The following is a 26628-nucleotide window of genomic DNA, read 5'->3' on the forward strand; positions in this document are numbered from 1 at the left end:
TTTAAGCAATTAAAGTAAACAAGAGCAGGGTGTCTGGGTGGCTCACTCAGTCAAGCAACTGCCTTCAGCTCAGGTCATGATCTTGGGGTCCTGGGTTCGAGCCCTACATTGGGCTCCCTGCTCAGTGGGGAGTCTGCTTCTCCCTCTTCCTCTGCCCTTGCTTGTGCTCTCCCCCACCCCCACTTCTCTCAAATAAATTAATAAAATCTTGGGGGGAAAAAAAGTGAACCAGAGCAGAAATACCAGTATAACATATACATATAGACCTTAGTAATCTGGAACCACAAAATTAATTCATACTTAATGCCCACTTTATGATGACTTTGAGTCTCTGCCTGGCACTCAGGAAGTTAACTCCCATCAAATACGTCCAGGTATTTTTTAGGGGTCCTGAGAATGAGAGGTCATGTGTGTTTAGAAATGTAGAACCTGCAACTCTTTCTCTAGTCAGACTGCCTGTAGCATTGGGAGAGAGGTTACTGATTTCCCCTTTGCCACTCCACTCCAAGTCTGACCCCTGACTTCCCATAGCACAGCTGAGACTAAGCTGCAATTTTGGGTAGAACTTGTTTGAAAGTTTAGCACAGGGGAAGTACAAACTGGTGGATATCTCAATGATTGCTTCTCTTAGAGCCCAGCAGACCCAAATCCAGCTTCATGGGACTGGTGGAGCTCAATCTGTCTCCAAGTAGCAAGTGCTACTCCACGTAGTAATGCCTGCCGCTGGGAATCCCTTGAGCTTGTCTTTACTACTTGAAATCCAAGTCTGAAAGAGAAGGAAGACTCCTCATCCCTGAGATCGATGGCTTTCCTCCCAATTCTCTGTCCCAAGAGCAGTCTTCTCCCAGGATGAGTGACAGTGGGAACATTCTCTCATTTTAAGGAAATTTCATTCTTCTCCTTATGACCATCTCTCACAGAGGTGCAAAGCCAGCATATACATAGCTTTAACCCAACTAAATTTCATAATAGACCTCTTAGTTTATGTTTAAAACAGACAGCTAGTATCATATTTAAAGTTATTTAAGTTTGTTCCTTAGGCTTCAACAGACACATAGTATGGGTACTTGCTTTATATTTGTATAACTAAGTATGTGAGTATATTTTCCTCCCAAACAAAGTAATGGTTTGCCCTAGGGATAAATTAATGTACTTTTTTTTTTTTTCTTTTTGAGAAGAAGTCTTTTGCAAATTTTAAATAAACAAACACTTTCTAGTTCCTAGTCATTAAATTTCTTAGGAGTGATTTTCAGCCAGGATGCCATATTTCAATTAACGCAGGCTGGGCTAAACGCACTATAGCATCCTCAAGCAGAAAAAGAACATTAGTGGAAAAACTGGTGATGTCCAAACAGAGTGTGTGGCTGAGTTAATAATACTGCACCATGTTAATTTCTTAGTTTTGACAAATATACGAAGAATAAGTAAGATGTTATTATTAGGGGACACTGGATGAAGGGTATTTAGAAACTATTTGTACTATTTTGTAACTTCTCTATAAATCTAAAATTATTCCAAAGTAAAAAAGTTTATGAAACATAAAACAATCTGGGACATTGATTTCAGGCACCAGAATGTAACCAGCTATTATAGTTGATTGTTAAATTTAATGTTAATCTTCTTAGAAACTAAAACAAACAGGGGAATGGGTAAATTGTATGGTTCTTGTAAGGAAAAAAAAATGATACATTATATTCATTTGAAGATAGAAGATTTTCCAGCTTAGGATTTTAGAAGGAATTTACTGCATGAATGCCTATGTAAGAAATCATGTGTAACTTAAAGGATAAACTATTCAATTACTGTTTAATGAAAAAAAATAATTGATCCAAAATAGTATTTAAAATATCGTGCCTCAACAAGCTCAAGTGCACAACTTAAAAAACCTCACAAATTTTTTTTGTGGGGTCTGGGGGACGGCAACAAAAATTAAATGTCCCAGGTATGTGACTTTTTAATTGTCTAACCTAGAGAAGTTAACGATATAGGAAGTTAGGATTATTGCTTAGAGAACCTAAATGAGTGAAACTAATACATCCTTTAGGCTGTGTCTCTTCATTAAAAGGTGCTGCAGCTTACTTTTTACCAGAGATGGGTCATAAAATCATTGATTAGTTTTAGAAATGGTCAGTAAAACTGATTAAGGTGTATTAAATTGAGAATCTTTGGGTGGTAGGTTATCCGTCTTCCATCTTATGACAGCCTACATGAGGCCTATAGGAAGTACCTGTATTTATTTTTATCCCCAAATCTTTGAATCTGCTCAAGTAATTGAGCAAACACATGCAGAGAATTCTGTAACAATTTATAGGTAAAAGATGGTTTGGGCTTGAGTATTTTTATGAGTAACTTACCTGTCTACTACCGAGGTAGTACTACACAAACAAACATTTTAGTATATTCCTGTAAGGTGTCCACCTTTGAGTGAAAGTGCAGACTGTGCATTCCTTACAAGGCTCACTAACTCCTCTGTGGTGGAGAATGTTAGCTGTCTACCAAAATCTGTGCTCCCATTTCTCAGCCTCCTGTAGAGCTGATTAGGATTTCTTGTCAGAGAAATGTGGGAGAAAGCAATATGGTCAACTTCTACCTCACTTGTCTGGCCCTGGACTGCTCTCATCTTTCTTCTGGATAGCTAGAAGTGAGCAGCCTTGGAAACTACACGTTGAAGATGGGGGACCCAGAATGACTGTGTGGAGCAGAGTTGTCTGCCGAACCAGAGCCAGTCACCTTAGGTTGAAACACAAGAGAGATGATTCCATACTCTCTCTGATTTAGTGGGTCTTAAGTTATAGCCTCTTAGCCTACCTTGTTTAATACACCTTCAAAAACAGGAATTCTGGCAAAATGTGGTAGGAAGTATGAGTTGGATCTATGATCTCCTCTCTCTGACCCTGAATCTCTGCCTTGGGTTTCATGAAATCGCAGGTGCCTTCAGGGACAGGACAAGACCTACGACACAGTTTACACTAACCTGGCCATTGGGATAGGTCAAACATCCTCTCACTCACCCATCAGAGCTGAACAGAGAGGGAAGGAGAATGTTCCTCTTCCCCTTGTGAGAACCCCTTTCTAGTTTTCTTACCATAGCAGTGGGTGGGAAGAACTGAACTCATAGGCCAGACACTGTTTCTCCTATTATGAGACCCAATCATCCCACCATCCAGAAAAGTATGGCAAAATAAATTCAAGGTTTGGGGCGCCTGGGTGGCTCAGTGGGTTAATGCCTCTGCTTTCGGCTCAGGTCATGATCCTAGGGTCCTGGGATCGAGCCCCGCATTGGGCTCTCTGCTCAGCCGGGAGCCTGCTTCCTCCTCTCTCTGCCTGCCTCTCTGCTTACTTGTGATCTCTCTCTGTCAAATAAATAAATAAGATCTTTAAAAAAAAATAAATTCAAGGTTTGACCAACTGAATCAGCCATTCCTCCCTTGGATAGCAACAGCAAGTTGGTGGGGATGGAAGTTGGAGATCCTCTTCCCTTCATTCCCCAAGAAGAGAGGAGAGTGGAAGTTCTATGTAAAAATGTTCCTACTCAAACAAGCCAGTCCTTCAACGTGTTCCCTCAGTCGATCTGTTGCAGGAGCCAAACAGGCAGCATCCACGTCAATATTAGAGGATGCCTGCCAAACAGGATGATTTGGGATTTAGTATTTGGTAATAGTGACTTTTTTGGGCTACACCCTCTGGGAGAAGACCTAGGAGCCTCGGGTATAAAGGTAATGAAGGCCTGACAGCGGGGTAACTGCCTGGGGTACTCCAGTCCTGCGGCCGGTCCTGGGTCACTCGCAGACAGACCCCTGACATTTGTGGAGTCTCAGCCAAACACATCAACAGAGTTATTTAAATGTTTTAAATCAAACTACCAAATTATAAAATAGCTGCCATTCTTCAACCCACAAATTAAAACATTAAGAAAAAAAAAGCAAGAAAATTGTCTTACAGCAGCTACTGCAAAACAACACTTTGTTAGGCAATCTGCTATCCCATTAACGCTGAGGAGAAAGACTGGGCCAGTTCATCTTCTGCTTCTCTTACCCCAGCGCTTTTGCTGCTCAGATCCCACCCACCCTTTCTGATGCAGCGTTCATTTCTGAAGTCCACCGCAGCCAAACCCATAATCTGTGACAGCATTTGGAGGCAAGGCAAGGCAAGGGATGCGGGGTAATGTTTCCCCGGCGGCCTGAACAAAGTCAGTCAGGAAAGCAGATGTGGAGGGGTGGGGTCTCAGAGCACCACAGCTGAGACGCAGACCCGGAATGACAAAGCCCATGTGCTCTTTAACACTTTTTTCTTCTTTTTTTTCTTCATGTTTGTGACATATGGGGCGCTCCAAAGCATGGTCCTCCCCGGCCTGCATCTAAGGGCAGGGTGTCTTGCAGCTTCTCCTGGGAAGGCATTCAAGTTGCCTTGCCATTGTCGCTGGGGCCACTCCTGCTCTGTCTGCAGATTTAATCTGCGGCTCTGAGGGTGAGAGTTCTCTCTAACGATTCCTCCATTAGCGTCCTGAGGAGATAGACTTATTCAATTTCCTAATAGACCTCTCCCTGGGGAACATGAGACAGGAGCCCTCGAGTTTGCCCAGAGGATATTTGGGTAGCATTAGCCTGTGTATTATCTGAAAGCATCCTTCCACACCAACAGTCAGCCAGGGCCCCTGGGCAGAATTCAGGCATCTGGGATTTTGACTCCATCTCCAAGATCCCTTCATTTCCAAAGTTCCCATTTTCATTCTTTTTCCCTCAGGGCTTACTGAGTCCTTCAGCAAATAAACAGGGCTTCTGCTTCCCAGCCGGGCTACCAAATGCCTGAGCTGGGGCTGCGTGTCAGCATTGCCCCTTCTCTAACCCTTATTGCTACAGTTCATGCTCAGCTATACCTTCCAACAATGATCAAAGGACAGGGCCAGCAGCTTCATACATCTGTCCCAAGTGCCTAACAATAAACTCACATGGACCCCAGGGCAGACTCTTGTCTTTCAATCCCCGCTGGCTGGAGGGCATCCGTCTAACTCATCTGAGAGCTGTGCCAAATCATTGACCCCGATGGTCAGAAGGGAGAGGGGCTAGCATACAGCCCTGTTTTATGAAGATTGAGACTTCATCTGTCAAAAGACTATTCCCACCCACTTTGGGTTTGGACGTGTGCATTTAAATAGGATTTATAGCCTGAAATCTACACCATGATTATACAGATAGCTTTTAGGGGCTCACAGGCTCGCAGAAGACCTGTGGATAGTGAATCAAAGATGCAGCTGCCCTTAACCATAGTTTTGGTGAGATGAGGCAGAGGGCTGCAACAACCAAAAGAAAAGCCTTGAGCCTAAATCTCATATTTAATAACATGATATTGAGAGGCTTTGTCCTTGAGAATGCTGACAAGAAAACGGACGTTCAATTTTGAGGGAAACATAGCCGACTTATCTCAATACTTGGGGCGATAAGTTGTCTCCTTTTCGAGCATGGGATTGCTTGCTCTTCAGTCCTGAGAAACCAGTACAGACATAATTAGGGCTCAGCAAGGATTGAGAGATCCAGTTAGAAAGCTTCATTCCCATGTCAGGCATCTCTAGGTCCATTTGTTTTACTTTTAAAGTAATAACTGAGTATTTGCTATGTCCAGGCACTAGACTCAGCCCTGCCCCAGTATTTACTCCTCACCGAAAACTTCTGTAAGTCAAGTATTTTGTATTCACTCTCCAAATGACAGAGCTGTGGGGGAGAGGGGGTAAGTAATCTGCCAAAAAGTTCTCAATGAGCCAATCTCAGAGCTGGAGCTGGAACTCCCATCTGTCAGACTGCAGGGCCCTCTCCATGAGATCACTCTGTCTTCTACAGTATTTGCAAATATGTGAGTGTCTGGTGTTTGGTGCAAATAATGAATGTTAAGGGCATTCAGGTCCGGTGTGGGTTAAGAGTACCTTCACTGCAAATGTGAGAGCTGTCACTGCTCAAAAAATAGAGAAATGAACTGATGGCCTTGTTATTAAGTAATGCAGTTAAAATCACATTTGAAGGTAGAGAAATTTATCTGCTTCTCAGGCTAAAAAGCCAGAAAGTTTAACCTGGGTAGAAACAACCCTGAAGTAAGTCAGAAGGCCAGATCTTATAACATGTTGGCTTCATGTTTTCTGTAAAGTTAGGCTAGATTTTTTCTTTCTTCCTTTCTTTCTTTTTTTAAATTCAGGAATCTGTAACAGGTCTTTCATTTTTCCCTAGTTAGGTTGAAGTCTGCTTCTGAGGATAAATACTGGAAGGAAGGAGAGGCAGCAGAGAAGGGTCTTCACATCGACACACACCTGTCCTTTCCTCCGCACCAGGGCAGAAGTTTCAGTGGAACATTCGAGGCCTCCAAATTCCATTTGTTCTTCATGTCCACCCTTAATGCCCCCGCTGTGTGGAAAGAGCTCATCATCCCGGGTTCACGATGTTATGACGCATTTCATTTGGGAGTTTTATGTCACCAAGGAAGTGATTATAGAACAATATGTATTCGACAACCTTTAGCAACATGAACCTTTATGAGCATGGCTTTGGCATTTCCTTTTCTGTCCATATTGAGCTAAATCTGTGGCATGAAATGGAGGGAGGCTGGTGTTGATTTTGAGATGAGAAGCAGGACTGTAGACCTGGCCCCTTCACAGCCTCCACATACCAGCCCAGCTCTCCATAGATAGAAACTTGTAAGGATGGGTACTTTCACTGAAGTTGTTTTGTTGTTGTTGTTGTTGTTGCTAATGATTCCTTATGTCTACCTCCTTATGTCACCTTGAGTCTTCCATGTTTATTTATATCCCATGAATTAATCTTTTTGAAGAGAGAGGGTGTAATGTAACAGTTAAGTACAAAGACTTTGGAAACAAATGGGTAACCTCTGTCATTTTCTAGTTGTATGACCTTGGGAAATAATTTCATTTCTCTGAGGTTACTTTATATACTGGGGGGTCTGAGGGGAAAATTCCTCCTGTTGAGGGTTCTGCTGAGAATCTTATATGTAAAAGTCTATGAAAGTACCTAGCAAAATGCCTGCCACACCATCAGGGCTCAAGGAGGGTTAGGTACTATCATCCCTGATTTTGTCTTTCATGTTCTAGTGTCCTGGTGAAAGGGCTATCACTATTTTTAATTCAGCAGGTGCCCAACAAGGCTATTGATGGTGTCTGTGTCTATACCAGCATTTCTTGATCATCAGTACAGGTCATGGAAGCAACGTATTCCTGCCTTAGCTTTATTCCTCTCCCTGTTATGTGTCTGGGCAGCCTCTACCTTCTCCTTCTCCGTCATCCTACTCCAGCACTTATCACCTGCTATCAGAATCAGGGTGGAAATGGTAGGCATACCACTACAGTTCTTAGTATAGTTTTAATCAAAACACTATTCCATATAATACCATAACATTAGGTGACTCCTGCTTAAAAACAAAACCAAAAACAAACGCCCAAAACTATTGTGTGGACCAAAAAATGTATTTGGTGATTGGATTTTTCTTTTGTTGTTGTTGGTTTTTTTTCCTACCAGTCATGCAATGTATACGTAATACAACTCTGAGACTATTTCAGAACCAACTAGCAAGAAGTGAAACATTTCACAGACTAGAAATTCCATTTAAATCTTTGTTTCTACCTGAGTGGACAAAGAGTTAGGAATTGCTGAGTGGTCTATCACCAAGCAAAAGGGTAGGGTAGGTCATCACCAGTGGGGTATCCTAGCCCAGTTGACATGATCTCAGCCACACTTCCTTATGCACCTGCAGTTGCCCCTTATGCATCACTCCTGCTCTGGGCCAGCTCACCCCCACTCTCCCCTGCTGTTGTGGCCATGCCCACAGATGTCTCATCAGTGCAGTGGTCTCTCTTCCTGTCCCAGGGAATTAATGCATTCATGGAACTTATTAAAAGGGGTACCAAATCTGAAAAAGGAAATCAAAATGTGGTAGAGTGGGCAGAACACAGTTTGGGGAGTCATTGGTAAATCTGAGTTCAGTCTGAACTTTAATACGTTCTGGCTGTGAGCCTCTGAGTAAGTCATTTAGCTTCTTGAGGCAGTTACTTTATCTGTGAAACAGTGCTTCTTTCATTCACAATGATATATTTGTTAGGTACTTATTAAGTGCCAGGCATTGTTCTGGGTGTCCACTGCTGGCAGAAGGGGGTTAGGGGTTGTAGGTTAATGGTGTGGGTACCAAGAGTCCAGTTTTAAAAGAAGTTAGAAAAGGATTCCTTTAGAAGGTGACATTTGAGCGAACACTTGAAGGAAATCAGAGAGTGAGCCATGAGGCTATCTGGGGGGAGAATGTTCCAAACCAAAGAAATAGCTAGTTCAAAGGTCCTGAGGTAGGAGGGAGGCTGGCGTGTCCTAAGAGCAGCATAAGACCAGTATGACTGGAGCAGGTGAGCAAAGCAGACAGTGACAGCAGATGGGGTCAAGGGAACAAGAGGGAGCTGAGTTGTGTGCAGTCTTGTAGGCCATGGTAAGAACTTGGGTTTTTGCTTTAGAGAGGATGGGAAATCACTGGAGGGTTGTGAGACTAGGACTTGTGTTCTGGAAGAGTCATTCTGGCTGCTGTGTTTAGAATAGACTGCGGGTGGGCAAGGCCAGGAAGCAGGAACATGGGTTAGGAGGAAAAGATGATAATGGTTTGGATCCAGGGAATAGCTGTGGAGGTGGGTTGGGAGTTGGTTACATACTGGACATTTCTTGAAAGTAGAAATAATAGGGTTTGATGATGAACTGGATTGAGTGTGAGAAATAGGAAAAAGTCAAGAAGGCCTGTGAGGTTTTCAGTCTGAGCAACTGGAAGAGTTGTGTTGCCATTCAGTGAGATAGTTAAGGCTGGGAGAGGAACCAGATTTGGGATGGGGGGAGAAAATGGAGAATTTAGTGATAATAACACCGGCCCTGCCTCCCTCACAGAATTAAATGTGATGATTTATGTGCAATTTACCCTCCAAATCTGCCCGTTACTCCTAGTATTAAAGAACTCTTTCTCTTCCTACTCAGAAGTGGTCTTTTCTATGGATAGTCCCCACTCTTTCATATGCTGGGGGTTCCAATTGGTGGTGGGTGAGGGGTTCCTAGCACATGGACTCTTGGATCGGACAGGTATTATCTGAGCTATGTTTAGGTGGATATTTTAGGATAGGTCCTCCAACCGTGACTCAAGTATGACTTAACAGTTAATACTTTAATTTCTCCCTAGCAGAATATTGTTTCTAATTTTTCTTTCCTATAGCAACTGATGTTGCCATGCAGATCTCTTGGTTGCTATGAGATGGTAACATTACTCTGCCCAGTGATTGGTCCGGGCGTCCTATGCAGTGTGGTTCTCACTCAGGCGACTGACACTGAGCTGTTACTATGGTGAACTTTATAATTTCCTTTGATTGGTGGATTTCATAAATAGGTTATCAGTGGAATTCATTATACTCCATAAGTAAAAATGAAAAATAAATATCATAACTTTTCCCTGTTATCAACATGAAGGAAATTTTAGCTTACTAACATAATGAATCTCCTTTGGATGACTTCAAGCCCTTCTGAGAACTGGAGTGTGATGATGATGGTGTGCTCAATTTTGGGTGGGAAATAGCATCCCTCTTGCTTGGAGTTGATTCTTCAGAGTTCAGGACATCAGGCTGACCAGAGTTTGGAAGGAGGAGGTGTGTGTGGACCGAAATGTAAACTCCCTTCTCTCTGAGGGATTCAGGGTGACTCTGGGGGTCCGGGTGTGGAAGCTCAGAGAGATGTGCGAATTAATGCAGCATTTTAGGATCAAATACTCTTGCGGTATCAGGAAGGCGCTACGATTTGGGTTATCAGACTCACTCCAGAAAGGAAAGCCACTGAGATCTTATGGCTTGACCCAGGGTCCCAAGAGTCCAGGCAGACTTAGACTAGCTGAGTTCTCTGCCCTCCCACCCCCTCTCCAGCCTCATATGCAGGTGGGTAGGCAGATTCTTTGCTTATCTCTACTCTACAGTTAATGGGGTGGGGGGTGGAGATCGAGGAATGCTTTTTAACCCTTCTAATTTTGTGACCGAAGTCCCTTCTCTAGAAGAAGAAGTGGGAGAACGATGGAAGAACAACTTCGGAGGAGAGATGAACTATTTAAAGTAAATCAAATCTACCTTCTCTAACACTTGACTAACAGGTCTTGTTTGGAGGGGTGGGTGGGGTAGGGGATGAGCTGTATGAGAAGCAGAGTCAGGGAGCTCCAAAAGAGAAGAGGCAACAGATTAGGGCGCTAATATTTGACTCCCAGAGCGGATCATTTCTAACACCCCCTTCCTATAGGACCAAATTATTTTTGGCAATAATCACACAGTGAAACCAATAATAATAGTGGCCAGAAAAGTAATGCCTTTTTATGAAATGTTCTATCCTATCATTAAAAAGTTAAAAATAAAATAAATATCATATTCCATAAAAGGAAAAGTCTTCTGGAATAATACTTTTAATTTGATTAACGTATTTTTTGAAGAAACAGATGGAAACTATGCCTACTTCTTGGTCTTTCACAATAATGAACAGTAATTCTACAGTTTCTGCTTTTGTCATTAACTTCTGCAAATTTGTCAGTGACTTTGTCAAACTTGTTTTTCTTCCCATTTCTATGAAACATCGGTCTCTGATCAAAGAACCCTTTTTATTAATTTTAATTTTGAAAGGCTTCTTTCACATGAAGCAACATATTTAAGAAATAGGAAAAGTCTTAAACGTAAGGACATTTTTGGCAGAGATGCGTAAAAATCCTCTTTCACAATAAATAACAGAAAATTTTACACACAGTAAAAAACAAACAAACAAAAAAACTCCAAGAAGTCACATAGCATGACAGAATTGAAATAAACCAAGTTCTGTTTGTCTTTACAATGAACTATGCCATCATTATATATTTTGAATCAGTTGTTTGTATGTAAGAATACGTAGTACCAGAGAGATACGGGAGGCTTGGGCCCAGGGCAAGCTTTACTGTGTACTTACCCTCAGAATGAATGCGTGGAATTGATTCTCTGAATTAGCTTCCATGTAGAATATGTTTATTAAAGGAGAAGCAATAAAAAATGTGCTAAATTGAAGTTTATGCTTATATTATTAAAACCCAATAGCAATTGCTACAGTTCTTTAGAACTTAGCCCAACAAAAGATCTTTTTTGGTTGGGGGAGAGCGGTATATTACTGATTTTTTTTTTTTTTTTAAGATTTTATTTATTTGACAGAGAGAGAGAAATCACAAGTAGGCAGAAAGACAGGCAGAGAGAGAGGGAGAAGCAGGCTCCCTGCTGAGCAGAGAGCCCAATGCAGGGCTTGATCCCAGGACCCTGGGATCATGACCTGAGCTGAAGGCAGAGGCTTTAACCCACTGAGCCACCCAGGTGCCCCTATTACTGACTTTTTTTAGAACTGCTTGCTGTGGTGCTAATAGAAAGCAGACTGACTTTTCAGTTGGTTTATGATTGCTTTTAAGTCTTCTCTAGGCCAGGCACCACCCCAGACTGCTTGCCCCTGGGGTGGACCGCTCCTCCTGGCCCTGGGGCCACGAAGAAGCAGAATCACTATGATCCTGACTCACTGGAGCTGAACGGTGTAGTCAAAGGCAGTAACGCAGAAGTTTGAAGGAATGACAGAAAATCACTGAGATGCATTTGGTCAGCAAATATGTGCTAAATCCTTTGACCCTGACACAACCAAATGGGTTTTCTTTTTTTTCTTACTCTCATAATAAAAGGGGGAAAAAAACAATCATGCATCATTAGCTGAGTGTCCTTTCCCATTAAAACATTAGTGATTCTTGAAGTTTCGTGTGCTATTCGTGCCAGCTCTTGTGTGGCCCAACATTTCCACCTGAATTTTTGCCTTTTTTCCCCCCTGTTCCATGGCATTGTTTGTTTGTTTGTTTTAAAGATTTTATTTATTTATTTGACAGACAGAGATCACAAGTAGGCAGAGAGGCAGGCAGAGAGAGAGACAGGAGGAAGCTGGCTCCTGCTGAGCATAGAGCTGGACACGGGGCTCGATCCCAGGACCCTGAGATCATGACCTTAGCCGAAGGCAGAGGCTTAACCCACTGAGCCACCCAGGCGCCCCCGTGGCATTGTTTTTGACCCTTAATTTCATTTTGCACTGAACTCAGCACTGAGTTTATCTCTACCAATAGAACATGGGATATGCTTTGCTGAATCTTCAGAACTGGTTTCGTCATAGGGGCAGTGGAATTGGAGGCATGAAGTTGCAGAAACCATTATGAGGGCTAGAATGATTGGTAAAAGAAGAAGGAAGAAAATACAGCGGGATCAAGACTCACCCTTCCAGGTTTATTATGTATGATGCTCCCTTTTTCTCCTGTCGCCTCATCAGACGGATATGTTTAGATCCATACTTGTATTAATAGATGGTCTCGGGTGTAGGGTGATTTAAAAGCTCTGGAATTCTACCACTAGTTCTGTATATTCTTCTAGGTTAAACATTATTTGCTCTCCCGGGACCTCTGGGAAGCACGTACTTACGGAGTACAGATGCCATTTGGAGAAGTCGCACATTAAATCTCTAATACTTCGGTATAAATAAGTATATTCGTTATCCTCGGTTATCTGGGGAAGGATGGGACCCTTGGGTATTCAGAAAGTTATGGAGACATCTCTTAGCTCGGGTCTGCTCAGCCTTGAATGTGTGCCTTTGCTTTAAGGAATTTCAGTTCTCATTCTCAGGAAAAATAACAACAACAACAACAACAACAACAACAAAAACAAAAAACAAAACCAGAAAAGACCCACCCTGTTGATGATAGGCCTGAAGGAACTTAACATGTAAAGGATAACGTGTTTTAATCTCTGTTCTCACTTAAGAACCCAGAACATCCTTTTGGTCCACAACACAGCCCCTCTCTTCACCACAAGAGTGCTGGGGTCTTCATGCTATCATTTGTGTCTCATTTTTATTCTACTCACATATGTCTAGGGAGAGGGTCCTTTGAGATTTCTTCTTGGCTCTGCTTCAGGCTCCATAATAGCAATGGATCCATGCTTCTTAATACAGTGAGGGCAGGTGGCAGTGATCCAAAGTGGCCTTCACGGAGTGAGTTTGCATGAGTGGTATTTTCAGCATGCATTAAAAAATCTGGAGCCAGCCAAGACAAAAGCCCAGACTGACAGCATGCCCCTAAGAAGGGTGCCTGCACTAAGGTTTAAAAAAGAGAAAGAAGGAAAGAAAAGCATTTTCTTTCCTAATGAATTGAGTTAATGTGCTGTGCCAGCTTTTGTTCCTAGGACCATTGTATGTGTGCGTGTGCATGTGCGTGTGCACGTGCGTGTGTGCGCCTAGTTGCTCACACAGCTACTACTCAAAAAATCAAAAGGTGTGGAAAGTGTAGAAGTGACACTGGAGAGGTTTAAGAAGGCAGCCAGGAGGGTATCTACAAAAGTTGGTAAGAGCAAATGAGGTGAACTTGACTTTGTCCATGGTTTGCCTCTTGTTAAGTTTTAAACATGTATTTGTGTCAATATATAATCCAAGAATGTTCATTAACTGCCTGTCTGGATGATTCTGGTCATCATATGTAACAAGTTGGAAATCGGACGTACTAGAATGGATCTGGATGTGGAATAGGATCCATTATTCTATGGGTTAGAATTACATATCTAAATGTACTACTGTACTTAAATCCACTCCCTGTTTCTTGAGCCCTTGTCCATCACTCTATATGGGTACTTCCCCAGGAATGTGTAAGTTAAATATTTCAAAATAAAAGTCGTGCTGATTGTTCCAAAAAATTTGAAATACCTGTGGCAAAACTTTCCTCTCTGAAAAGTATGCATTAGGAATGAGAAGGTCACTGGCCTGGTCATTTTCCCTCCGTGGGCTAAGTTTTCTTCACCCATGAAAGTAGAGGATGAGGCCCACAGAAGATTTCTCAGACTTCTTTCCAGTTTTTTTTTTTTTTTCTGGGTTCTGAAAGTGTTTTGTGGTGTGGATAATCTCCTCACAATTTACTCAGGGCTGCCTTCACTAAGAGGGGTTCACCTGAATTGGAACTAGCAGGTTGTCTGGATTCGTTCCTCATTTCCATTATTCTTTTGGGATGAAGTAGAATGAGTCCTAAGTGAGGACATTACAAGAGCACACACAAGTCAGCATGAAGACAGAGAGGTACCGAGACCTGTCAGCATTTTCCCCCAGACAGCTGGAAAGAAAGCAGACTGCCGTTGCTGCCTCACAGCTTTTGTACACTGACCTGTCAGCATGAGAAACCCAGCCATAGCTGTGCAGCCATGAGCCTTTTCTGGAACCCTGCAGGCCTTCCATGTAGCAGCTGTCCTGCAGGTGTTTATGCAGGAGAGAGAAGTCTGTGAACTGTATGAATTACAGGAAGTGAGTCTTAGGGTCAATATTAGGGCAGGTTTCCCCCAACCTTTACCCTGTTGGGCTATTTCTTGAAATTCGCTCTATACCACAGAGTGCCTTGAAAGGGTTTTTTTGTTGTTGTTTTTGTTTTGTTTTGTTTTTCTTTAGTATTTCCCATGTCGGAAACCAAAAGCGTCTTCTACTAGCCTCTAGTAAAAATTAAGTAATTCTGTACCATTGGTGGCTTGTGGTGATAAAAACCCATTCTTCTGGAAAACGCTTATTGGCTAAGAATATTGATTAATATGTTGTGGAGGAAATTGGTTGCAAGATATGATCTGCCTCTACATCACACATGTTATTCAATTTGTAGATGTAGAACCATACTACTTACAGACAAAACTAACTTGGTTTGCCTTTATAGCCATTTTCTGAACTCCTACTCTTTGTCAAGCAATGTGCTAGGGAGGAAGAGATCACAACTACCTTGCCATAGTTAATACTCCTGCATGTCCCCGTCTTATGGACTGAATATTTGTGATGCCCCCCCCCAATAGTTCAGATGTTGAAACCCTACTCCCTACCCCGCTTGTGGTGGTACTGGGAGGTGAGGCCTTTGGAGATAATTAGGATCTGATGATGTCAGGTGAAGGGAGCCCTCCAGAATGAGAATAGTGGCTTCAAAAGAGCCACAAGAAAGCTTGCTTCCTCTCTCTGCTCTCGGCCATGTACAAGGAAGAGTTAACAGTTTGCCACCCAGAAGAGGACACTCACCAGGATTGGGAGCTCTTGCTACCTATGACCCCTGAGCAAGAGAGGTACTGAGCTCAGCTGGACTTTGCCCTTTCAACTAGGGGATTATACGGGCTCCCAGAACATTTAGAGGAGGAACAGAAAGAGATCTAGCATGCTCTGATGAGAAAATCTGATGGTGGTTGGATTCTTGATAATGTGTAGGCTTGAAGGAAGTGTCCTATCTCAGCAGGATTGCCTGTCATGGGGTGACAGAGACATGCTGAAGGGGATGGTCACCCACCCACTTGCCAAGAAAAATTCTACCCTCCTGCTAGTGGTATGTTCCCTCCAGTTCATAGATGCTTCCATTAGATGGGACAGCACCTGAATTAATGGGGGAGATAGACTTGATTGGGACAGAATAAGTCTTGGCTAAGAGAGAGAACCAGGTGGGAGGGGGTTGACCTGGATGGTGATCAGCTCTAATTAGCTAGCTCAGAAAGACTGTCATCACCACCCAAACCATACCAAGTTTAGACCATGACTGTTCCCTTCTTGATAAACTGTGTGGTACTTACTGTTCTGTATGAATTCAGTTCTTCTCAATAAGGTTTTCTTTCTTTCTTTTTTTCTTTCTTAAAGGTCCCCTCCTAGCACAGGGAGGTCTCTGAACAGGGGTGGCAGAGGTCAGTTGTGCCAGCTGTGCCTGGACAGTGATGCCTTGTCAGGGGAAGGACAGAAGCAGCAGCTGGATCTGGCCTGCTCAGCTTCCTGAGCTGAACTCTGGCCCAGGACTGGGTCAGCTGGGGGAAAGGAATACCTTTGTGTAATTGGTCTGCATTTTTCTAATTTGTGCAAATCCTCTTAAATGCTAGTGGTATGTGACCACCTTCCCGGGCGGGGCCAGGAGCCCTGTGCAGTGGCATCCTGGTACTCAAGATGAATAGCTCATGGGCACATCTGAGTGGAGTCTACGCCTCTTCAGTTGGCCATATAGTACTCTTGTACCTAAAGGGAGCCAAAACCTTGGCATTCAAGCGTTCCATGAAGGATGGTGCTGGTCTATCTGGATTTGATGAGGGCCTAGGCTCCCTCCTGTATGGGCCCGAAGAATCAACCCTCTACTCTGAGAGAACTCGAACAGCTGTTTGATCTAGGGTGAGTCACTTATACCTTCAGATCCTTCGTTTCCTTACCTATTTAAAAGGGGATGACATTTTTTACTTTAAAGGACTGTACTGAGGATTAAACAGGAGGAGTTTCCAGAGAGCATTTTGGGACCTGTATATCCTGAACAAATGCAAATGTTAGGCATGATCATTACTCCCCATGCACACTTAGCCTCTGATTCACCTCGGGATGGGAAACCAGATATTCTTGTTTCCACGTTGTGCAGTGGCCACTTCAAAGTCTTGGAAGTTTACTCAGTGATGCTGGTATGAATGGAGCCCCCATGTCCTGAAAGGAATGCTCTCCTGTGAGCTCTCGTTTGCTTTTGTAGGAGACTTCCTTACAGATAAATAACGCTGCTCATGGAAACCTCAGAGAGAAAAATCTTCTATGTGCCACGAAAGTTCTGTTTTTGTTTTCGTTTTGTTTCTGGGTTGGTTTTTGTGTGTGTGTGTAAAGTTGGATATCCATGAAAAGTAAAAAAGCAAAAGATTAGGGGACAAGCAAAGTTACGAATCTGACTCCCTTAAAATGAACTACAAAATGTTTTTGTTTGTTAATTTGTAAATGGTAAGGATAAACGTTTCAGTCAGACTGAGACAAATACCAGTCTCCCGGGCTGTGTGTTCCCCACACCAGAGAACACTATCTACAGCATCCTTCCAAACCTCCCTCTCTTTTGGGTCTTTCTCCATGCCATCATAACCCTCTCAACTTCAACAAAGTCCTCAACAGGGGACCCATGGCTGGGTTCATGGGTGGGAGGAGTATGAATAATGAGCTTGAGAAATTCTCCTGCTCCCAAATGTTTCCTTAATATCTCATTGCTGATGACTGAAACCCTGTTATGAGCCAATTCCTTTAGATCAAAAAATCACCTCCTATTAAAATCTAAGTGGCCCCTGGAAGAGTAGCATATAAAACTGTTACACCTTAGTGTGAAGGACTTGATCCAGGAGCCAGCAAACTTTTTCTACAAAGGATCAGATGGTGAATGTTTTAAGCTCTAAGCAGTATAAGGTGTCTGTTGCTGCTACTAGCTCTGTCACTGTGGGATGGGGACAGCCATAGACGGTACATGACAAATGAGCACAGCTGGATTCCTATAAAATTTCACTTACAAATATAGGAATTGAGCTGCATTCGGCCTGTGGGCTGTAGTTTCTGACCCCTGACCTAATTGAATCCTCTCAAAGGGAGCGACCAGCTGTGAGCAGGGAAGGGGGCACCTGCGCCTGATGTGGGGTAGGGGGAGGTGGTCAGTAGGATGTGTAGAGGTGGGACAAAAAGCCGTCGGAGAGGTGGACCTTATAAGCCAAACTTCATAAGAGTTAATCCCGTTTCATGTAGACATTTTCTTCTGAGTTGAAATTATCTGACTCAGTTTGTTTACTACATATATATTTCCAAAATTTTTATAGGGGTACACATTTTCCACTCATTTTAATTTTATTTAGTCTATCATTCTTATTTAGTATATCAGTTGATATTGTTATATACAGTATACACACACACACACATTATATTGAATACTTTCTGACGCTGGAAATACATTGTGGACAGTCTAAGAAATGAATGGTGTTCTGATTTCCTTGAAGCTGTGCATGAAAGAAGCTTTTACTCTTTTTGTCCAGACAGCAGTTTATTTCTGGATCAATAGTGATGGATGCATGGTGCTTGGTCTTAGCTGGGACATGTTCTTGAGGTAAAAAAGAGATTTGTAAGTCTTTTTGAGCCTCATTCAGGTGTCAGTGGGCACACAGGGGAGGGCCCGCAGAGCTGGTGTCGCTGACCCACACCACAGAGGGTGTGAGCTTGTGCAGTGTTCCAGGAGCAGGGTGGGATTTGACCTCAGACATTACTCCTCTTTGCCAGTCCCTCCTGTGACAGGCAGCGCAACACGGAAGATGACAAATTTAGAATGAGGAATGGAGCCTGGAGCCATGGGCTGGCAAGATGGATCATAAACACGGCCTCTGAGACGACTAAAATTGACCACGGAAGTGGGGAGAGGAAGGGCAGTGGGGTCACAGAGTGGGTGCCTTCATTTTACCCTGAGACATACTGGCTTCTCTCCGCCTTTGGGAATAGGCCCAACACGGTGGAGACATGTGGAGACAGTCTAATTATCTTTTTATACATTCATAAAGAAGTTTATTTTTGGTGAAGACACTCCAACTGGAATATACTTGATTGGTTTACATTGGAAAAGTAATTCGGGGCTCATCATCCAAATTACATTAAAAATGCTGAACTGTATTCCAGTTATTACCTAGTCGTGCTTGCTTCATACTGTATCAGGGAGATGGAGTAACAGGGAATCACAGGGCCTGCATATACTCGGTGTTCCTAAATATGAACTGATAAGAGACAAACTGTGCTCTTAACAAGGGATTATTAATGGGGCAACTGGGGTGGCTCAGAGGGTTAAGCCTCTGCCTTCAGCTCAGGTCACGATCTTGGGGTCCTGGCATGGAGCCCAGCATCGGGCTCTCTGCTCAGCAGGGAGCCTGCTTCCCCCTCTCTCCCTGCTTGCCTCTCTACCTACTTGTGATCTCTCTTTCTCTCTCTGTCAAATAAATAAAATAAAATAAAATAAAATAAAATAAAATAAACAAGGGATTATTAACATCCACTAGATGTTTCATACATGGGCCCTTTTCCTCAGTCTACAGAATCTTGTCAGGGGTCAGAAGACCCACACTGTCCGGGCCGCACCGTCAGCCCTGAGGGAGAGAGGGGTGCCGCATCTATACCAGTGAGGTGTGTCCAGAGAAACAGGATTTCTTGTTCCACATACACAGTCTGTTATTCTTCACAGTAATGCTCCAGCAAGTCACCACAAACACTGAATGAGCAAATACTCAGCCATTGCTCCCGGGAGAAACACAAGAGTTAGGTTCCTTTGAGCCCCTGGTCACGACATTGCATCAGCAAAAGATGACCTCATTTTATCTGCGTTTCTTTTTAAAGACACCTAATTCAATAAATATTGTACATTAATGACCACTGAACTCACAGCTGACAACACCACAGCTTACACCTAAATGAAGCTCATCTAATATGTGTACATTCTCGAAAGGCACCTCACAACCTCCTGGTGTTAAGAATACAAGACAGCACTTTAGTAGGACTATGCTTAGGGGCTCTTTTAAACAGCGTAATCAACACAAAGAAGCACAAAAGATGAAAGTCATGACTGAATAGAGAAGGAAACACTTCTTTGCAGTATGGGAGCTAAACAGGAAGGCAGAGTCACTGGAAACATGCCTCAGCTGGAAACGTGCATTAGGTGCCTTAAATTTTTTGTCACTCTGCTCATGTCTGTGAATGACTGCAGAAGCTCTGTCAGTACGGATTTGGGGGTTACAAAGCAGGCAAATTCACAAAGATAGGATCTGTGAGTAATGAGGATTGACTGTATCTCTAACAAGACTTGTTGTAAGGAACCGGTGTACACGATTGTGGGGCCTGGCAAGTCTGCAATCTGTAGGGCAGGCCAGCAGGCTGGAAATTCTGCAGCAGAAGCCAAAACTGTACTTAACAGGTGGAATCTCGACTTCTTCAGGGAAACTTCAGTTCTGCTTTTAAGGCCTTTCAAGTGATTGGATGAGGCCCACCCAGAGGATCAGGAATCATTTCCTTTATTTACAGCCAGCTGACTGTAATGTTAACCACATTACAAAATACAGCAACACCTAGACTAGTGTTTAATGGAACAGCTGGGCACTACCCTCGAGCCAAGCTGACACACTAAACTCACCATCACAGCACCCAAGTTAGAGCCCGGAAACGTGGCCTGGGAGGAGATCTTCCTTTTCCATTTTCCTAGAAGGCTCGCATGAGAGCAGTAACCCATAAACCCCACGCTCTGGCCTGGCTCAGTGTTTGTTCAATGAACTCCAACTTCCACTCTGCAGGGGGACCTCACTCAGAGCCCTGACCTCGGGGGAGTGATGAGAGTCCCTTTCCTGAGGTGTTAAAAAAGGACACAGATTGGAAACCTCCCTTTTTAATTTGCCAGATATGATATGCCATCTTTGTTTCCAATTAATTTTCTTATACCCATTGATTCAGGCGTTTTCTGCTCTGGGCCCCATCTAGCAGCCAGTTGCTTAGTCCCCGCCCTGGAATGAATGGAGGGCTTAGACTGCTCCCAATCCGTGGGCTAATGTCAGCACTGTTACTGGGCAGTAGTGGTATTATTGCCTAATCTAGAGTACCAGAACCTATTTCTCTTGGTCCTGTGATGGTTAGTAAGAAAAGGGGGAAGGACCTTGCCCAGCATGTTAGCCTCTTGCTATTTAAAGTATAGTGCATGGGGCCCGTGGGTGGCTCAGTCGTTAAGTGTCTGCCTTCGGCTCAGGTCATGATCCTGGGGTCCTGGGGTCAAGCCTCGCATCGGGCTCTCTGGTTGGCAGGAAGCCTGTTTCTCCCTCACCTACTCCCCTTGCTTCTTTTCCCTCTCTTGCTGTGTCTCTCTGTCAAATAAATAAAACCTCTGAAATTTTTTAAAAAATGAATAAAGTATGGTGCATGAACCAGCAGCATCAGTATCACTTGAGAGCTCAGTGGAAATGCAGATCCCCAGACCTACTGATTCAGAATCTGCATTTTTAGCCAGATTCCAGGTGATTCATATGCACAGTGACTTTGCAAAGCATGCTTTGTGTAGCTATCTGTAACCCATGGTTTGTCCCTCAACCTCATTGTTTAGGTTTTGCATCTTGACCCATCTTTCCACCTATTTTAAATTGGATATCCCAGAATAACCTTGCTCTACCTGGTACTGGTGGATGGATACCTCCATCCTGCTCCCCAAAATTGAAAGTCCCTGTGTAATGGCACCTGCCAAACCTGGCAGGCATTTTCCCTTCCCCTGTTTAGGCATGACTTTCTATTTTTAGCACCTTCCCAGGTACACTACTTTTGCCCCATCCTGCCCTGTGTTTCTGCCAACTCCCCTCCCCCTTGGACTCCTGTTGGGTTCTACGTGCCAGACTTGGAGGGTGGTGGGGGACGGGAAGCGACTGGAACTTCCTTTTCAGAACTGACTTGGACAGATTCAAACACTGATTAGCACAGTTTGGAGAGGAAGTAGAATCAGCTGAGATATTCAGGGAATAGGGGGTCAGTTCCTGGATGTCTCGCTTTTGGAATGAACTGAGGTCAACATGTGACCTCTATTTAAGCCTCCGTTCCTAAATTGATGAGAAAGCTACCTTTGAACAACTTCTGTGAAACCTATTAAACCAGTTTGGGATCTTAAAGGGTTTTTATACATCTGCTTTTCAGGACATTTTAACAGGGGATCTGTGGCCAGCAAAGAGTTACAGAGTTGTCTTTACTAGAAGTTTAATGGTCTCTTTTTATTAAGCATGGAATCCATTAACCTGTCATTATAGAGTATCATCACGCCATGCAGCAAATGGTTAATTGAGTGGCATGCCTTTAATAGTATAGTCTGTAATTATAAAAGCTATTTTCAAAACCCCACATTTGATCATTCCTGAAGCAGGAGGATTTCTCACCATGAAAACCAGCTTTAAGCTTGGACAGCAATTACTCATATTTCCTTTTGCTGGCATTATGACTAGAGGAGTAGACAGTGGATTGGTTCCAAAAATAATCTTAAGCTTCTCTCACTTAAAGTCTGTTTCTAGGCTCATCTCCCATGTCTCCAGAAGTGGAGAACATATAGTCATAAGCTGAACAATCGACTATAGCCTGCAATTTGCTGAGGGTCATTTTCCTGACTTGTCTGAATATCACATGGTTGATATGATTGCCACTGTAGCCAGATGGACTAAGTGCATGTTGATGGATATGCAAATCTACTTTAGCTAAGTAAATTAATTATACAAGTGAATTGACTTACACATGCCTGGAACATTCTGAACTACTGCACCATACAACCCTAGGGGTATGACTCTTGTCCATGTAAATGTGGTTCATGTGCAGTGCACAACCTGTGGGACTGCATGTAATTGGTGCCTATTGGTTTCAGTCCAAATATAACCTCCTCAGAGGTTCCTTGACCATTTAGCACAAAGGAGATACAGCTTTACTCCCCACTCTAATACCTTCATGATATTTATCATAGTCTGAAATGATCTGTTTTAGTCTCTGCGTCTCTACATCAAACTGGATGTTTCTGGAGGGCAGGGACATTGTCTGTCTTGTTAGAAGTCTGTTTAATACATAGTAAGTCCTTAATAAGTGTCTGTGGAATGGGGGAATGAGATACTCACTATGTACATTTAAAGCAATGCCTATAACATGGGAGATTTCTTTAGGGATCTTCTATCCCATCACCAAAATGATAAAGTAAACTTTCTTCTGTGGTTGGTTAGTCTTTCTGGAAATTTTTATTTTGTACGATTTCTTCTGTCCTGTTTTACTTTGTCTTGTCTTTACCCCCTGCTCCTTTAAGGTACAAATAATGACTTTAAACCCCCTCAGAATGAAAAAATAAATAAAATCTTTAAAATAAATAAATAAATAAAATATTTTTTTAAGTTAAAAAAAATAAAATAAACCTCCTCAGAATGAAAGAACCAACTAGTATCTGAGGGGCTACTGAATATCAGCCAGGGTTATAAATACAAAGTAGTAAAAACCATGGTCCTTACATCAGTGATGAAGTAAGACATAAACATGAAACACAGATACTTTTTTTTTTTTTAAGACTTATTTATTTATTTGACAGACAGAGATCACAAGCAGGCAGAGAGGCAGACAGAGAGAGAGGAGGAAGCAGGCTCTCCGAGGAGCAGAGAGCCCGATGCGGAGCTCGATCCCAGGACCCTGGGATCATGACCTGAGCTGAAAGCAGAGGCTTTAACCCACTGAGCCAACCAGGCGCCCCAAAACACAGATACTTTTTGATTATTTAAGCTATACCAAAGTTCTTAAGCACTGATAGGGAAGGGGATTGTCTTTCTTGATTTTCCTTTTTTTTTTTTTTTTTGCACAGTATCCTCAGATTCAGAAAGATATTCCTTTAAAATACATTTTTTTTCTAGTACAATAAAATTTTTGACACCAATTTAAGGAAGGAAGAAGAGAGTTGTCACAGGAAACACATGATGAATTACCAAATTAATGGTACAACCATGATTGCTACAGAGGCCTGTAAGTTTGTTTAGCCTGAGATAGAAAAAACTTTATGAAGATTGGTGCTGAGTCCGAGGTTCTTAAAGAGAATGTGGTGAGATTCCTGGTTTGAACCTACACTCTTTCCACCAGCAAGATTAGACGCTCTCTGAGCACCTCTGACAAGCCAGCTGGGCAAATAACTCTTGGGTATCCATCTGCATGAGCAAATTTTTAAGACTGCTTCTGTGGGACTCAGGGCAAGAGAATTGGAAGAACTCCGTCTGAGCCTTTGGAAAGAGGGCAGATGTCCAAAGAGCAGTGTTCAGGAAGGATCTGAGTCACGGAGAGTAGTGTCCTCTGCCATCCAGAGGATGGAGGCTGGCCACGCCTCTGTACCTTGAGGACTCCAGAGGCTACAGTTCTTAAGGACTGAGCCTTGGGTTCACCAGAAGGAAAGACAGTACGGTGTTTACAGAGGGCTTGGACAGGAGTGGTGGCCTCAGCTGCAAGTATAAATGTGGAGTATAAGGGTGGCTAGAGCGAGAAAGGAAGAATATTGCAGAGATCACCTGTTTGTGGCATATTGTGAGTCAAACACTGCCTGGGGTGAAATTTCTGGGTGTGACTTTGAGGGGCCTCCTAGGCTTACATTACTCAGGCGGAGCACTGTAGGGGAGCTGCTGTTGCTATGACTCATAGGCCAGTAAAGCTAGACAAATTCAGGTTGCAGAATTTGAATGCAGACATTTGAATAGAAGACTTGGGCCCACAGTGTGGTGGAAAGATGTGAGCAAAACATGGGAGTAGTGTCATACATCTTGTATTCTAGAAACAGGGTCTTACAGGGGGGTGATGGGAAACCAGGGTGCAAAGGCAGACTGTAGCCAGAAGCAAAGGGCTCTGAATGGCCGAGCCAAGGAGGTGCTACGGGAGGCTAATCAGAAGGAGAGTGAAGATAAGAAAGATGGACTCCAGGAGAGCCACCTTGCCCAGGTTGTTAGCAGTAGTTTTTGAACTTGCTTTAGCAGTAGAAACATGTTGTGACATAAAATCCAAGGAAGATACTTCGCAGATGTGAAGTAGATCAAACCAGAGTAGGACAAAGGGAAGAGGAGGAATAGGATAGGGCCTAGGCTGCAGGAGTCCAACAGTTACCTTTGGGTCATGGGAGAATTAATGAGTTGAAATTTTTTTAACCTCTATTCCCTTCCTTCCTTCCTTCTTCCCTCCCTCCTTTCAAGATTTTATTTATTTATTTGTAAGAGTGAGAGAAAGAGAGCACAAGCAGGGAGAAGCAAGCAGCAGGCAGAGGGAGAAGCAGGACCCTGAGATCAAGACCCGAGCTGAAGGCAGACGCTTAACTGAGCCACCCAGGCATCCCAACCTGTATTTTCCAAATTGAACAGTGATTAGTTTAATGATCAAAAAACTTTGGTTTTTGAAAACTTAAACAATTCATTGCTTTGCTTTTAGAATCTGTTCATAGCTCATGTCAGGAAAATGTTTCTTCTTATTCTGGGCCTCGCAGATTTCCTTTTAGCATATCTTGTACATTTGTTGCTAATTGTTGGTAGAGTCACAGAGGGGCTGTCTTAGTCCCTTCAGGCTGCTATACCAATACCATAAACTGGGTGGCTTATGAACAATAGGAATTTATTTCTTAGAGTTCTGGAGGCTCAAAGTCCAAGATCAAGATGCTGGCAGATTCAGGGTCTGCTGAGGGCCCACTTCCTAGAGGGCCATCTTCTCACTGTGTCTTCACATGGCAGGACGGGATAAGAGAGCTCTCTGGGGTCTCTTGTGTAATGGCACTCATCCTTTTTTTTTTTTTTTAAAGATTTTATTTATTTATGTGACAGAGAGAGACACAGCGAGAGAGGGAACACAAACTGGGGGTGTGGGAGAAGGAGAAGCAGGCCCCCCACCAAGCTGGGAGCCCAGTGCCAGGCTTGATCCCAGCACCCTGGGATCATGACCTGAGCGAAGGCTTCATGACTGAGTCACCCCGGCATTCCACTCATCCTATTCTTGAGGGCTCCACCCTCTTGACCAAATCACCTTCCAAAAGTACCCACCTCTGGTTGCTGTCACATGAGGAATTTTCAGTATATGAATTTTAGGGGGACACAAACATTCAGTCTCTGTAGAGCAGCTACCTACAGCCCTAGGTGCATTAATGTTGCCTCCCTAACCAGTCTGTAAACTAAGATCTGTAAACTTACTAAGGTCAACTTGTCTTTTTTTTTTTTTTAAGATTTTATTTAAATTCAATTAATTAACATACAGTGTATTATTTATTAGTTTCAGAGGCAGAGTTCAGTGATTCATCAGTTGCATATAACACCCAGCTTGTCTTCATCTGGGTGTCCTTCCTAATCATCAATAGGTGCTCAATTAATGCCTAGCAGCTAAGGAAAGATCCTTCTGTTAAACTAAAGGGGAACAGGGCAGGAGCCTCCAGGGTAGCCATTAAAGCCTTGTTTGGAATGTTGCCTTCAGCTTTAGGAAGCTTGCATCTGCCTTGGGTGTTGTCAGGTTTGTAAATCAATTACGGGATTCCTACTGCTATCTGAAATGACAGGGACACTATTTTTGGACCTAGCCAAAAGAGACTGCACCTGAAGAGATTCTGCCACTTTCCCAGGAAAACTTAATCTTTTACTAATTATGTTAGGAGAGGACACAGAAAAGAAGTGTGGGTGGCTGGATGCTAATACAGCACGGCCTTGAGGAAATGCCAGGGCGATGGTAACAGGGATCACGTGTTACTCTCAGGATTCAAACCTGCCACATGTGTGTCTGCTCAGAGGTATTTCAAGTCACACCTCCTCCTGCCCACACAAGAACATTGTGTTCTCTCTCCTTGTCTCCTTGTGCCCTGGTGTCGCGTGTATGTGCATGCACTTGCGCTCGCACACACACACACACACACACACACACACACACACAATCTCACTGTTGGGCTGTCCTTGTTAACTCTTTCAGTAAGCCTTTGGTGTTACAGATTGTAGCTTTTGGTTAAATACCAGTCCCTTTGGGATCATTGAACTCAGAGAGGATGCCCTATCTCCAGCTCTTCGTTCTTCGGGTAAGTGCCTAAGGGGAAACGAACCCCAAAAGAGAGACAAATGGCAAAAACTGGCCCCGGGGGGCCATTTCATTTTACATCACATTAAAGCCATTTCATTAAGTAACAATAAAAAACCCTAAACAAGTGGAGACCAGGATGCTGATGGGTGACTTACTCTGTTTGATATGAATAACATCTACAGGAAGTTGTGGTGACAAA

General features: G+C 43.2%; 1 long non-coding RNA gene across 3 annotated transcripts in view; it reads left to right on the forward strand.

The window, feature by feature from the left end:
• The window catches only part of LOC131840199 (uncharacterized), a 36327-nt gene that overhangs the window by 4202 nt on the left and 5497 nt on the right, over positions 1-26628 (forward strand). Inside the window, exon 1 of one of the 3 annotated variants that reach the window (XR_009357258.1) lies at positions 16025-16229. The exons of 1 other annotated variant lie outside the window; for it this stretch is intronic. This is a non-coding gene — a long non-coding RNA (uncharacterized LOC131840199). Of the gene's footprint in view, positions 1-16024; positions 16230-26257; positions 26428-26628 lie in introns of those variants that run through there. One more of the 3 variants, XR_009357257.1, reaches the window with a different exon arrangement.

Source organism: Mustela lutreola, chromosome 9 (assembly GCF_030435805.1).
Source record: "Mustela lutreola isolate mMusLut2 chromosome 9, mMusLut2.pri, whole genome shotgun sequence".
NCBI classification, from domain to species: Eukaryota; Metazoa; Chordata; class Mammalia; order Carnivora; family Mustelidae; genus Mustela; species Mustela lutreola.